The sequence below is a fragment of the Aphis gossypii genome, chromosome 1, assembly GCF_020184175.1.
Source record: "Aphis gossypii isolate Hap1 chromosome 1, ASM2018417v2, whole genome shotgun sequence".
NCBI lineage: Eukaryota > Metazoa > Arthropoda > Insecta > Hemiptera > Aphididae > Aphis > Aphis gossypii.
Window position 1 is genome coordinate 34,198,058 of NC_065530.1, and position 15,018 is coordinate 34,213,075.

A 15,018-nucleotide genomic window follows, 5' to 3' on the forward strand; every position below is an offset into this window, starting at 1 on the left:
ATAGCCACCCATTGTGAGCAATATAAAAGTATACTGCTTTTTTAAAAAATATTTTTCAATGTGATTTTTGAATAATACATTTTTTAACGAGTTCATTTATATCGTTCGAGAAAGAACACAACTCAAATTTATAAGAAATTAGCTTATAAAAGATAAATAAAAAATTGTAGATCATACGAATATACGATTAAAATAGACTGTCTTTGGTAAGTACCCATTAAGTACCTACCTGGAAAATCTTCAGCTTTCATCGATTTTTATACTTGGACGAGAAGTGCATTGTTAAATTATAAACCTAACCTAACCTAATCTAACAGCGATTTTGTTCAGCATATTATGACGAGAACATTTTAAGCGCCATCATACTATATTATTAAGCACAGTTTCCTTATGCGGTGCTGACACACATCCTTGGCCGACAGAAACAATGTTTTATACACATTAGTGACAATATTTATTGGCCGCACATATTATTACACAAACCTGTAAAAATTATTCAGTTCATATGTTTAATCTTACATGTAAACGTAAAGTCAATTTGTCATCTCCCGCATAAAAAAAATTGATTGTTATTATATTTTATTATTGTTGTTTGATGGCAATTCAATGAATTTGTTTTTGCTTAGTCGTTGTTCTCCTTGACCGTTTGCTTGTCACGCTAATTCGACGGTGACATTTTCCTCTTATTATACGTTTATTCGTCATTTCGTCTATCGCAAGAATAATTGTTCGTCACTTGTATCGAATGTGTTTATATTATTTTTATTTAAATGCATAATGTCCATAAAATTAATCGTGAGTGTTTGGAGGGGGAGCGTTTGAGCAATATTATAATAATGTTATGAATTAATATTGTATTCTCGAACTGCTGTGAAATGTGTTGCTCGTTCTTACGCCTTGAATGGAAATATAGTGATGTGTACGAATCCTATCAAGTCGCGCACTCTAGCGATGACTCGGTGTTAGACCTTGTTGAATTTCCTCGTAATAAAAAAAAAATGATGTCGTTTTTCAATCTACAATGTCTGTTGCTCCGTTTCAGTCGGTTATAATATTATGGTATGTATATTTTCGAGACGTTTCATCAGAACGTCGTGCGCTTTGCAAGAAATACGTTAATAAACACGTTTTAATTATAACACAGTGGCACGCGTGTACGAGCTTTATTTCGGTTGAGAAATAACAGTGACTAATTGACATCACATCGTACGACCATAATAATAACAATAATAATAATGAAATGAAATGAGTACTCGTTACAGTACATACGTACATTGTACATAATATTATATACGTTTATGGGTATTTCTTTAATTAAAATTAATTTATGAAAGTCGAGATATGACACAGGGAATCATTATTGCCATTAATGCCGAGCAACATATATATATTATTGAAAAGCTATAATTATGTTTCCGACCATATTACACTATTATTATTATTATTATTATTATTATTACTATATTGTACAACACATATCAACAAGTTCGTAGTCCGTGCGGTACATAATATAAAAACATGATGTGTCGTTACAACTTGCAAATGGCTACGACGCGTCGAGTTAAACAGTAAATGATACTATAAGTACCTGTATATTATATTTAATTATTATGCGAATAAAATTAGAAACACGATTAACACGGGAACCAGTTTGTAATTTTTTTTTTTTTTTGTATTAATATGCATAAGTTTAGATAAATGCGGCCGTTGTACTTAAACTACTTAACTACGTACTTACTGCATTCACTGCAGTCCGACCGAAAACTCTTATAACATTGTAGATCGTATACTATAGGCCAAGTTCGGTCTTCGTTACAGTCGCGACTATTGATTGCAATTTACAATAATCACCTATTCGCCGTGTCGGTTGTTATAATAAATAATAATATTAGTGGTAGGTATCTTCTATATCTGTACGGTTTCAATTGAGTTAGCGGGACACAAAAACATCTGCTGGAAACATGATAAACGCGAGAAACGGCGCAAATCACTCTTTATAGTCAAAAAGATTCATCAAAAAATAATCGGAAAAAATTCTGGTGGTATACTTAATAGACGGATAAAAGTCCGAGTAAGTCAACATGTCCCATATACAGATCAAGCCGTTCTCGTACCGCGTCTAACTAACGAATAGGTTGTACAAATTAAATTCTCTGTCTATTTTCAAATTTAACTCGAGGTTTAGTGGAAACTAATTTACTCAGCGACGTTTAAAGACGTTTGTTTAATTACAACCGTTTTTCATCGTTACAATTGGACAGAAACAAACATACTCATGGAACCTGCAAAACACAAGTCCTCAAAGAACATGAAATCGCTGTTGAAAACGTTCGACTGCTGAAACGATCGTCCACCGTTACTTTGTAAAAGACTGCTCGTTAAAAGTCAAGTCGTCGATCGTCGGATTACGGAAACACATCCTTTAGTTGAATTGCGATCGCGTACAATATAATATAGTAATATAACCTTGTGCCGTTGTGGAACGGACAAGGCCTTTGAGCCACGCTTAAACCGGAACGTGAAAAACAAAATAACGTTTAGTCGGGAACCGAGAGGAACGGTCTACAATATTTCCGCGACGTCGCGCTCGCTCGTGGCGGCAGATGGCGGCACGCGTATCGCGGCCGAAACGATCTCAGCCTCGTGTACCGCCGCTCGGTTCAGTAGCCCCGTCGCGAAGACAGAGAGAGAAAAACACAATACAATAATAACAACAACAACAGACATGGGAGCCGCCGCCGCCGCCGCCGTCGAAGAGAAGTGGTGGCGACCGTCGGCGGTGGCGGGAAAACTGGTTTTTCCCTTCACCACCGTCGCCACGCACCTCCCCGCCAAACGTCGTCGCCGCCGCCGCCGCTCACCTATACCTGCAGTTTATAACCCTATGGTATTATCGTGTGCCGGTCAACACGCACGCACTGCACAGGTATTCTGGAAAGAGCAAGTGTCGTCGTCGCACAGGTAAACCCGATGCCGCCGCGGAGTGGGGAAGACACCCAACGCTGGCCGCTCCTCTGCGCGCGCGTGTACAATAATATTATTGTCGTGAAGAGTTTTTAATTTTCCACGCATATTGAGGTACACCGCGTCGGTCCCCACCCCACGGCCGTCGCGGGGCCGCGCGTGTCGTATACAGAGTGGTCGTCCCGTGCGCGCGGTACACGCGCGATTTGACGTAAACGCGCCACTGCGCGGCTTCACCGGAGGTGTCGTCGCCACTGGGGCGATGTGGTTTTTCGCCTTCTGCAAATTTCGCTCGACGTGCGTTTAAGAGACTCGGGGCCGAGTTTCGATCGTATTGCAGACGAGTGGCACGACCGCGACGGGGATGAAACGCAATCTGCGGCTCTGTCGACTCCGTCGTACGCGGAGTCATGACTATGTAATGTGAATTACAATTATAATATTATTATTACACGTACGACTATTATATTATAATACCTAACAATAATATAATATTATGAATGCCAACGAAACACCCGAGAAATCGATCGATTTTTCGTCGTTATACACAATTTTTTTCAAATATCATTCGTCTCGTATCGTATAAAAATCGCACTACACAATTATTATGCAATAAAACTGTATTTATATTTACCTAGCTCCTCCCCCCCACTACACATTTTCTAGATCCGCTAGTAGGTCGAAGTCTCGCGGAAATATTAACCGACTACCGGCCGGCCACGCCGCGCCGCCCGGCTACGGCGACCAACCGTCGGAGTTATGCGCGCGTCACGCGAACCGCCCTGTACACGCGTATTGGAAACCGCTTATTGAAAAATGTGCGCATGCGCGTAAGCCTTGCATTCCTGTCGGGCCTTTCGTCGTTACCCATTGTGTTTGCAACCGCCGCCCGTCGCAGCGATTGTCCGCTCCTCGCCAAATCGCACTCGGCCAACGGGCAACATCGCTTCGGTCGGGTGCTCAACTTTCGCACTGGACAAAATGCAAATAGGTATTCTGTTCGCCGAACGGAAAAGAATTTTTCCCTTCTGAAAACACTTCGAAACTATAAATACTCGTTATTATGTTGTTATATTATCTTTACGGTACGGCGTTACCGTATATTATATGAAGACGAGTGTCCTGCAGGCCGCTCTGGCAAGACTCGAGACAAATTTTTAGAATTTTTTAGTTAGTGTGAGAACTGAAACAATATTGAATTTCTTTGTATGAAACAAGAAACTGTCTAAAGTGTACTACTTTTATGGTCAGATCCGCGATTAATTAGTATTTTTCCCCACACGACTACAGATATTATTATGTCATGTGCGAGTCTTGTGATGTTATATTATATCCCTCGTCGTGGTTTTAAACACTTTTAACGTTATTTTTAATATTATTATAGGTAAAAGGAATTCATAAAGTAAAACAAACGCACGTCTAGGCGCATATACAAAATTATACTTGCTACTTCCTTATATCTACTTGAATTGTCTGCAACAGTCAAACTCAAAACTGATGATAGACTGCACTGTGTTTGAGTTTTCCAATACAATTGTATTGTCGAACAATAGACCCCGTTGTTAATAATAATTTTTAATAACAAAATCAATAAATGAAATAAAAATGTATGCACTCGGACGTAATTTAATTATATAATTAATTAATTACATTATACGTATTATGTTTTCATTACATGGATGTTTTTAAGTATTATAACTTATTTGCCAATTAATTATTATACCTGTTGTAGTAGTTCGATAAAAATTAATTAACGTGTCAATAAATTGTAATTTATGGCGTTATTGAAACATATGCGCATAATATAAACATGTAGGTACTTAAGTATTATAGTCGTTAAATGTGTTCTCATCGTACCTATATCATTGTATTTGATAAAAGAAACTAATGATATCGATATATTGAAACATAATAATATGCTGTTCTAAAAAAAATAAATAAAAATAACAATAATTGTGAACGTTATTTTTCATTACGAATAAAATAAAGTAATGCTCGTCACTTATATCAGAAATAAATATTAAATAATCCATAATGTAGCTTTCAAGTAGACGATTATTAATTATTATATCTTGATTAATGTTAAGGCCATCAAGAAATCCTGTGATACCTCTAGGCTGCACATACCTGTGATACTTCTTTCTTATGGTTAGGTCAGAATTATTATCTTGTACACAAATAAGGTATAGACGCTGGTATTTAAAAACTCTTTTATCGGATCCTGCGAAGGATCGTTTAAATATTTTGTACGTCCGTCCGGCCATATAATAATACGCTGTACAGTCTGCAGTACCATATTACTAATAGCCGACGTTTTGTTTTTACTTAAGGTGTTCCGTCGAATTTATTATACCTACGAGTCTAGTTTATATTATTTCATAACACCTAATGTGAGTGTACGATGAAAATATTTTCTTAGATCCATCTCAGCAGATTCTTTTTAATCTCGAGATGTAGTACATATTCAGATATGAATACAGATAATTTATAGATACATAAATACATTTTACTCGGATAGAATCCTGAAATTATTTGAATAGATTTTGATGGCGATGAAATGCATTTCGCTTGTTGGTGTGTTGCGATTTGAAATATCGAAAAATGCGTGTTAAAACTATAATACGAGTTTTAAGCTATAATATTATTAAAATGTTGGCAAATTCTTTATCAGGGTGAATAAAAACGTTGTGTGATAACGATCCATTTTCGGTTTGACATGATATTCATGTGTCGGCTGCAATGTATTATTATAAAATGTTTTCCGTATTTGGCCAAAGTTATAATTGAAACTAAGTTATAGTTGATTAATTTTATAGTATTATAATATAATTTGCCAACTCGTATAATTAGATATCGATATACTTATATTATTTATACGTGTTGACTAATTGCACAAGTATAGTTTTAACTATACTACACCACTGTTTGTTTTGTGTTCGATTAAAACACATTAAGTAATTGTTATAATTGGTTTGCAGTATAGTATAATATTATAATATATAGTACTTTGCGTGATAGCGTATCTTCAAGAGTTTACAGCCACCTTATAAATTTAACAATTTTATTTGAACGAGCACCTACAGAGATACACTCTTTCTAATGTACAGATAGATCTCACAAAACTTTGTAAAAGATTATCGCTACGTTACAATACATATAGCAGGTACACATGTATCCTTGCGCATATGTATTATATCTAATGTACCTACCTACCTATTATATTATATATTATAACTCGAAGTCGATAAAATCTGCATATTTATGTTTAACCGGACAACTTTACTGCAATAACATACGGCTCTACGGACACCTACTGTAATAATTATAATAATATGTAGGAATTGTTTAATTGTTCATTCGGTAAATGCTTGTGCAGGGATCGTTGGCGGTGACGCTGTGCAGGCTACAATCAGCTGTACGATATTATTATTATTGCATTTTTGATTTAGCGCCTCGCATAAAAGACTAAAAAAGACAACTGTTTACTTATCCGTTTGTATGCGTACCTAAAATCGTGACTTCTTCTGATATAGTTAATTACCTGTGTATAAATATACTATTTTAACATGTTTTGTGTTTCAATTCACTCACTGACAATATGCTTATTTAAAATATGATTTTCTACATAGGTACTATAATTATATTAATATAAAAACACCTACAAATTTGTTCCAAATTACTGAATTGATTTTATGTAGCATTGGTAGTATACGAATTTCAAGTTCCGATGAACTTTCATTTTAATAGTACGAATATTTTAAAATTAAACTTTTTTTTAACTTAAATTGAAAAATGATGGTGTAATGGAAATATGGACATCAATACGAATAATTGCATGATGATAAATAATTTTTATCGAAAGCCAATTTTATAATTTCCCTATAGTACAATTTAGTGACAAATTCATTATTTTTTTTTTTAATATATACCTATTTATCGAATGCAACGTATGATGTTTCTTGGAAATCAATAAAAGGCCAAGACTTTCACGACCTCGAAATTATTATAAAACGAACGGTTTTCAATTATTTCCGCTATACCTCTGTATATAAGGTCAGGACCTAATTAAATGATTTTAATTTTTTACCTACCGGTAAATATATAATAATATCATTCTGCATGCGTATTGTTTTTGATTGTGTTAACGATAGACATTTTGTCTTTTAATTTTTGTTAAAGTATACTACTATAAGCGGTTACTATATTAAAAATAACATTATACAAATATATATAAAATTATGGATGTATATTGTATAACATGATTTTTGATGTATAAATACAGAATTTTTACAGCTTTTGATTCTGTAATTGCGTTATATTTATAATATATTTTATATATTATAATAAATATTATTATGTGTTGTTGTTCATAAAAATAAATATATACGTATATATAGTTTATCGTTAAAACGCATTAGTAAAATACAGATAAACTGTTTGAAATTGGAATATTGAATAGATTTCGTATCTCGTTTCGTATTTTATATATTTTCAACACCGACCGTGTGAATATAACGCGTATATAATACTTTTTTTAACTGTGTATGACTATAGAGTCTATAATCTATATATGTATTGAGTATGTTTATGTATATGAACCGTGCACCACGACACGCACATGAGGGTAACGAACCTATTTGGGTAGTATATAATTTGTTGAAACTAATAACTAATAAGACAGTTAATTTTAAAACTAGTATTGCTATAACTATATTATAATATATTAATCGTGATTTTCGATATACTCATAATTTAGCGTAGTATTACCTACCTGTATCTCACTTATAAATCTAACTGTAGAAAATATTACATTATTTTCAAAATAATACAACTTATATATACTTATTCGAAATATTTAAGACTCTGCGCATTATACCTACCTTTAAATATTTCAAAATATTATTTTTATTACTAAAAGTATCTATGCATATATAATTTATACTGTATATACATACGTAATGTTTGATATTTATATAAATAATGTTTTTTTTTATCTAAGTATATATTTTTATCGAAAAGGGAAGAGATACGCATGTTTATATTGGTCTTCGTCCATCGTTTTTATCTAGAATATGTGTTCGCCGAATACAGTTGATATACGTCAAGGGTATGTTATTAGGGTGTTGCTGCCGAGTGTTTGAGTTTTCGTTTGGTAAAATGTTTTTATTGTGTAGTTTTGTCGATGATATACTCGGGTACCTACTTCATACTATATAATATAATGTATGGAGAATGGCCATTTTTTTTTCATATTCATATTATATATAATACTTGTTTTCTTAAATGTTGTATATTGCCGAATTCGCGAACAGAAGGACGCGAGACAGTCCCTTCGTCGGGGTTCGGCCTACCTAAAACACTTGATTGAAAAGACGCGTCTAAAGGATTTCTGGGATCGTCTGTCCGCCGCGGTCGGCCCTTTTCATTCGGGATTATAATATACGAACCCTCGAAACATTATTTCGTGTATAACAATAATTGAATAAAAGGTATCATTCGCACGCAAACACAACACTGTGGTGTATAATAATAATAATATAATCTCCCGGGCACACCTCATAAACAACAAAATACTGAAAGGCGAATATCAATAGCGAGCGTGTGGAAAAAGAGTAGACTGCAAATATATTTTATTGTGTACAAAAAGAATATTATTATAATGTTAAACACGTGTTTTTTTTATGTTTGATAATGATTTTAATATTGTATAATTGACAAACAAAATTTAAAAGATAAAGGTATAGATACACTATATTATACAAACGCACCGCACATACAACGATATCAGCTAAAATCATTATAATATTATAATAATTATGATACTAAACGCTGAAGTTTCGTTTCTGTCTAGACTATTTTCGGTTACATATCAGCTTACCAATCTGTCAAAACGCAAATGTGGGCGATTTTTCTTTTTTTCTTGCGTCCGTCTCTAGCTGTTTAAACCGAACAATAAAACTGTTGACAACGATAAAAAAACTCGTATTTTTACATGATGGATGCGGGAGACGTCGTCTTACGGTCTCGTAAACATGGTTATCAATCGTATAAACTCGTACCGATATATGTATTTGTTTCGGTCAAGTTAAAAATATTTTAAACCGCAACATGGTGGTTTACTCGTGTGATATTTTTCAGTAAATATACAACAATAATAATAGTAATACATATTTTATTTTGTCGATACGACGTTTTCTTTTTGACAATAGCTGCATAAAGTCTCTAAACAAAAAAAAAACCGAATTGTTGTCTAACAACTTCTATAATATTCATTATAACTTATAATCGATACACATTTTGTTATATTATTTCGTCTTGGCGCATATTATTCAAAACGCGCGTACAAAAATATTAATGTATTATAGACCATATAACAGTAATAAAAAATAAATAAATACTGAGTATAGTATTGCGCAGCAGTCGGCGTGTATAATGCGAACGGTTTGTACAATCAGACGCACGATATTTATATTATACATATGCATTTTATCTTGATCATATTATATTACAATATATTGTATTAACTCCGTCGTCTACGATTGTATACTTTGTCTTATTTATATTAACGCATTGTTTTTATTTTGCAGGTAAGGACACGGTTTCCAGGTGTATATTATTATAATAATATATCTACGCATTATTTCTCCCATGAAAAATCTCTTTGCAACTCTTTTGATTATTGTAAGTACATGAATACATGATATAAGTTTAACACTGTATACCCTCGCATATTATAATATTATATATAATACACATTAATAAGTACCTATAATGTACTGCAGCATGTTGCATGCTTATGATTAATATTTTATATTGTTATATAATATAATTTGTGGTGGTGGTGGACTGCTGTTGCTACATCACTTTCCGGACTTGGGGCAGAATTTGTTTGGACCAAAGCAAAAGAAATGACATCCTTTTTTAATCAATTTTGGTGAAATTTAAAATTAAAAATATTTAATAACTTAACATATAATGGCATTTATATTGCTTAAATCGAAATTGTGAAAATAATAACCGCATATCTAATCAATAGTCACATCAAAATTGCACACATACAGAGTGATTCAACAAGTATACTCCCCCTTTTTTAATAACCCATTTGTTCGAAATCGTATTTTTGAAATTTTCAAATATGTTTCTGGAGTGTCTCCAAAACACATTCCTTAATCAAAAAAATTTCAAGAATTTCAGTATGTTTTTATTATAACTATATTTAAAAACCCCAAAAATAAGAATTTGTATTAATTCATATTATTAAATGAAAAATAAAGGGTGAACATGATTTCTCGTCCAGTTTACTTTTATGTGACACTGGCCTATTGGTCATAAACGAAACGGCGATAATGCACAATACAATTCTATATTTATATGCAGTCTAATAGATTATAATAATATAAATGCGTCGTATGTACCGAAAATGGTCATACGGCGTGTAACCGCCGCTTTATCTCGCGTATACGCGCGGTTATTCTTACCAAGGTTTTCCGCATATTACAATATACGTACGTGTTTATATGGTTGATACATACTATAAATTCAAATTTTTTTAAATAACGGTCATACGCAGCCATGTGAAATCGTTTCCTTATTTTTATAAAAACCGTGTGAATAATATTATATATATAATGCGACTTCGGACCTTATTCTACCTTGATGCCAGGCCCGTAACGGCCGTAACCAACGAAAAAAGTCGGACCGGACACACTTGTATTATGTATGTTATAATAGCACTATCCACTGTAGTGGTTAACAGTTGGACGAATTCATTTAGCCGAGACGACCATTTTGCATAAGGCTGTTCGGTGGAAAATATCGCGGTTACTCGCTCGCTGTTTGCCATATTTACAGTATAATAATATAAGTTCGGTGGTCTCCACCTGGCGGACTTCGCCGATAAATATTTCAGCGACGACCTTCCTAAAACGTCCGTCCGCAAATTCCATATATACTGCTGACATTCTATAAACCATCAAGCACGCTGGTAACGGTAATATTAGTCTAGGTGACCGCCGTTTATACCATGGTAACCTTATTAATGTTTGTCGGTCGCCAAGCCGTGCCAAGTTATAGATGTAATGATCACTGCATGTGTCCGTATTGTGTTCTATATTATATATCTAATACGTGTGTTAACGAAATGTTGGTAAATGGTAAGACATTACCTAAAGTTAAATATATTTAAACTACACTTTGAGAACCTAACGAGTATGTTGTACAAGGTGACGAAAGTATGCTCACTGTTTTCGACTATAACCAACCGTTTGAATACATAGTACGTATAGACGTATAATGCAGTGCGACAAAATTTCAGTGGGACGAAAGTCTCAAACGAGGCGGTTTTTAAGGGAGTGATTGCCTTGAAACTCGATTATACATTTTTGTATTAAAAATAATAACTTATGCCAGTTACGAACAAAGTTGATAAAAAGTTTTAAAATATATTAACAAGAATAAAATGTAAGAACGTTTAAACATTCTTTGGTAAGAGGACGAAAACAATTAGTTTTGCATATTTTTTTGTGCCATAGTGCCTACTAAATTCGTCCCCCTTTTAGTTTTGTCAAAATCGCTACTGCTCATCCGTATCAACTCTGTTGAGTCGTAAAAGTAGGATGAACATCTGCAGTCACCCGTGTTGTTCACAGGTCCCTAGTAGGAATAGTGACATCGACGATGCTTCTTTAGAATTTATTGTATTTACGTATTATATACAAGGTAATATATATATATACATGCATTATGCATGTATATTATATTGTATAGATTATGAGAATCCAAGTAAAACATTGTTAAAATAGTTGCGTGACATATAAATATTAAGTATATTGTTGTGCATTGTTGTCGCTTCGTAGGTATATTATGCATATTGCATATACCTACACAGAGTTCACCCCATTTTCTTTTTTTTTTAAATAATAAATTTATTTAATTGATAATTTTAAAAAAATATCTAGAAATATTGTTTTTATCTATAGGTATACTTTACAATTCCATAAATTGTTTAAGGGGATGAATATTGAATATGCTTGGTGAAAATACCATATTCGGCACATTCGATATATTATAATCGTGTATAAATCGTGGACATAAAACCTGATGCCTAAGAGTAACTCATTAGTAATTAGTAATTATTTCATTATATCAGCGTATAGCTCCGCCAATAACGGTACACTAATTATTGGGTATTAAGTGCAAATTCGGCGAGGCGATTGATGAAAGTTTATTATATTTTGATTTTTCATAGATAATAACGGCACATACACCTGCATCTTATGTTTAGTAATAATATAATATTTTAATAGAGTATAGTACCGATCGTAGTATACCTATACGCATAGATTTTTTTTATTCTATCGTTTGTACCTAATAAAAAACAAAGCCTTTGCGTTGTATTATTACTACACTTAAATTTTGGATTATAATACTATTTGATAACAAAGATTAGGTACCTATATAATATATATATATGTACACATTATAAAGATTAATCAACAAATAATATTTATTATTATAAATTGACAATTTCTTAAAAAAAAACCGATAATCTTCCCATACAAATAATTGGTCAAAACGGGTTATAATTTTTTAATATATCATTTGTCCTGCAACCGGTCCAAACGTGCTCTGCCTGCGGTCTGTAATGATGGTCTTCGAAATTACCAGGTAAACAATTCATTTTAATTACGTATTTAGTTTTTTCGGCCATATAATAATATATGATATTATGTACGCGCTATGGACGGCCTCTTTGACGTACCTATAATGTTAGTCTCCAATATTCCGAACGTTTATATACACTAAAATGTGCGTTTCATATATAGTTGTACGCATACCTATACGACGTTCTTCTCATCTCCATTGCTCTCTCCTAGTTTCTATCTTTGTTCCTGTGTTTTTTTCTTTCGCGTACTACCGGCCAAAAGCGTGCAGTTTGTGTACAGTGCACCGAAGCAGCATCAGATGAAAAACGGCGTACGTGTTATTGTGGGCGGCTCGAAGAATCCGCGTAGATCGGCGCCGGGCGGGCACATGGGAAATATAATATATTGATAGGTTTTATATTTAATATTATATTCCACGGACACATCGAGCCATATTTCGACTGTAACACTCAAACACATACGCGTATTTTACAATAACATTGTGTATTATATAGAATATATACCTTCTATACGCTTCTATATAGGTTATATACGTATATATACATTCGATTCATATTATATATTAAATTTAATAATATTTTTAATTTATATATATATTATTATATACGATCGCCTGGTATAACACGACTTGTACTCAACTCGTTTAATCCGATTAGCATCTAATTAAAAATTACTCGTGTAATATATATACACACATATAATATGTGCACGCCGCGTCAATTATTAGTTATTGATATGCTGTGTTCGACGCAGTTACCGCGGCACACCAATAACATAATATATAATATTGTGTATAGATATTATATACACTAGCGTATAATAGCCAATAGGAATGTTGGAATGGAATGTGCGTGTGAGCGCTGCAATGACGGACAACCGTAGTTCTTCTAATACCTTCACATTGAATTTATGTATAATATAATATATTATGTGTTTGTATACTTATAAACGTTACGATGAGTTTTGGAGTTTTAAATTTAAACTACGCGTCATTCGAACAGTCGTCGCATCCTCAGGACCATAATGATGAATATATACAAATGTGTAGGTATATAGCTGGTATATCTAATATATCTAAGATACCTGCTTTATGCATATCGTTCAGTCGGGTTCGAATCTGGTTTTAAACGTACTAGATGATGCTTATAGGATACATAGCTAGTTTTACAGACACGCTGCTGGTTCTTGTTTAGATATTATATAAGCACATTTTATTTCTCATCATAAATATAATAATATACGTCATGGTATTAGTTTCCTTATAAACAGTACCCGTTCTATATAGTTCATAATATTATACTATGTGATACGAATTCGGTGCATTTTGAATAATTTATTAATTCGTAAACCATGATGCCTACTTATCCTTTTTATGTAGTCGCAGCATATTATTTTATCTATGTTCCCTCTATATTTTGTATAATCTATCTATTATATCACATCCTATATAGGATATTATTATTATGATGTATACGTTATGTGTTTTTACTTAAAAAAATATGTTCACCGTTGACGACCGAACTTAAAGCCGTTTTAATAACCATATATCGTGTATCGGCGTTATCGTTGTGTTGGATGCAGATAAATACCATAAAAAAATCAACGTTCCTCATAAAAGTATTAGTAACACGCTACACACTCGTGATATAATATACGTTGTCCTCCTACTTCACTAAAGGAATGTATATAATTATAAGCACTACGAGGCGATAATTTTCAACTCGCGCCGTCCAACATAATAGGTGTATTATACACTTTGGCGTTTTCTCGTTGTCTCTGTGAACCTTATAATTTGTTTATTCCACAGTCACGACATACACCGAAAAACATATATACATATACAAACGACCGTCTTGAACGGCGCACGTTAATATACAAATAGTAATTAGAGAGATTTTTTTTTTTTTTGATTTTTTTTCGACGTTCACGTTTAAATGTCGTGTACACGTTTTTTTTCACGGTTTGAATTTTCATTGGTCGTGATCGCCGTATGTGTCAATCTGGTACGGGTTTTGACTCTTCGTCGCCGCCGATAATACCCATAATAATATGTACGTCATAGGTACAAAACAACGACGACGACGCGGTGTAGCTATAAACCAGAAAAATAAAAACAATAATAACACAACCGAAAGATTATGATATATAGAGGTACCTATACACTATACACACACATGAAGAACCGATATCGTTTGCCCACGGTAAATACGCACAACACCTTATCGCCAGCCGGTTATTTTTTATTATTATTTATACAAACACCCGTCGTATAAGAGTATATATTATTGACATTTGGACGTCGTCGTCGTAGTCGTCAAGTGTGTACACAGCATATAACGTCATTATATACTACATGCGCATAATATATACGCTACACTCCTCGTACAAA

General features: G+C 33.3%; 1 protein-coding gene across 1 annotated transcript in view; it reads left to right on the forward strand.

The window, feature by feature from the left end:
• Positions 1 to 15,018, forward strand: part of LOC114127776 (epidermal growth factor receptor) — a 77,493-nt gene that overhangs the window by 26,827 nt on the left and 35,648 nt on the right. The window lies entirely within an intron of this gene.